Source organism: Sinocyclocheilus grahami, unplaced genomic scaffold, assembly GCF_001515645.1.
Source record: "Sinocyclocheilus grahami isolate Dianchi unplaced genomic scaffold, SAMN03320097.WGS_v1.1 scaffold1569.1, whole genome shotgun sequence".
Lineage (NCBI taxonomy): Eukaryota > Metazoa > Chordata > Actinopteri > Cypriniformes > Cyprinidae > Sinocyclocheilus > Sinocyclocheilus grahami.
The window spans coordinates 231,915-233,749 of record NW_015506748.1 but is presented as its reverse complement, the minus strand read 5'-3'; the positions used below and the strand labels follow the sequence as shown (position 1 = coordinate 233,749).

The following is a 1,835-nucleotide window of genomic DNA, read 5'->3' as shown; positions in this document are numbered from 1 at the left end:
GAGCTAAACACAAAAGGAAAGTGACCGGGAAGGGCGAAGTTTGCCCACCCCTGATTTAGACGATGTAATCTATTTATCTAATCAGACTAGCGTAGGGCTGGGCGATATAGCTAAAAAATATATCAACGATATATGTTTCATATCGTTCGGTACCGATAATTATTGACATTTTTTATAACCTTTTTTAAAACAGCAATAGAAAAAAAAAATTTATTTAACCACTGTATTTGTAATTTGCCCACTTTATTAAGACAAACAACAAATATATATATATACAAATATCTCCTTTCTTATGTTTTATATGCAGATTAAATAAGTCTTAAGGAAACTTTTGACTTGTCTCCCAAGGCCACAGGAGGCCGCAATGAGTAAAATAATGCAGCGCATTAATTGTCAATTCAAATAACTGTCTATAAAAACGTGCATTATGTCTAAATTAACATATATAAATCAAATATAATTTTGTAAACTGCATAAACAATTATGAACAAAACAGCATCATGTGTTTATGCATTGCTTAGCCTAATACAAAGAGCCGAAGCGCCGATCACACAGATTGCATTTAGAAACATCACCGCATCTCGTGCTCCACTGATGACGCTCCCTGATGCACACCTAACATTCAAATGCAAATGTTTATTTTAAATTTGACTAACATTCATTCTTTATTCACAATCTCCTCATCACAGGCAGACACAGCACTCATTTCAGCATGTGTTCGTGTTTGTGTGTGCTGTCTGCGTCACTCATAGCACGTGCCTATATCGTGCGCTATATCGAACATTTTTTATATCGATATCGATGAAGGTGTACCATCGATAAATATCGATACCGTTTTATCGCCCAGGCCTAGACTAGCACATTGAATATTGGTGTACTTACTCGCTTCAACAAATGCTTTCAGTGCCTCAAGTTGTTCTGCATCTGTAAACTGAAGAGCCTTTTCTAATATTTGACGATATCTGTCAAAACAGGGCACAAAAACACATTCATTAGACTAAGAATTATCAGAATTGTTTGCAAGGAAATACAACCATATTTAATATAGAAATTTGGCTGACAAAATAAAAAAGTTTGCCGATTTGATACTAATTTTGCAAATTCTAGAACATTTGATTGGACAAAAATTTAAATACGCCCCTAAATACAAGATGAGTCAGCAATATTTTTTGGTCATTTTTAAAACTGAAAAGAAAAACTAAGATATCTGATGAATGGCCATTTTGTCAACCTTTAGGTGCACACTAGCATATAAATTACCTCAAACCTAAGTTAAATTAAAGGGGTCATATGATTTTTTTTTAAAGATCATTATTTTGTGTATTTGGTGTAACAGAATATGTTGAGATGCTTTAATGTTCAAAAAACACATTCTTTTTCAAATACTGTACATTATTGTAGGTCCTCTATGCCCCGCCTCTCTCAAACACTTTGTTTTCTACAAAGTCCCTCCTTCCGACAAGCGCAGTCTGCTCTGATTGGCCAGCTGACCCAGTGCACTGTGATTGGCCGAACACCGCAAGCACTCGTCGGAAATGTAACGCCCCTTACCATAATCGCGAGCTTCATCTTTCAAAATAAATGTAAACACAGAGCCCGAAAGGGGAACAGAGTCACGTGACAGACACAGTGATGAAGCTGGTATGTGTTTGCAGTACACAAGCCACGGTTAAGACCTCTGATTGGCCAGCTGACCCAGTGCACTGTGATTGGCCGAACACCGCAAGCACTCGTCGGAAATGTAACGCCCCTTACCATAATCGCGAGCTTCATCTTTCAAAATAAATGTAAACACAGAGCCCGAAAGGGGAACAGAGTCGCGTGACAGACACAGT

The 1,835-nt window shown here is 37.3% G+C and overlaps 1 pseudogene; it reads right to left on the bottom strand.

Annotated features, from left to right (window-relative positions):
* LOC107571238 (COP9 signalosome complex subunit 4-like) overlaps positions 1 to 1,835 on the bottom strand; it is a 9,683-nt pseudogene that overhangs the window by 4,257 nt on the left and 3,591 nt on the right.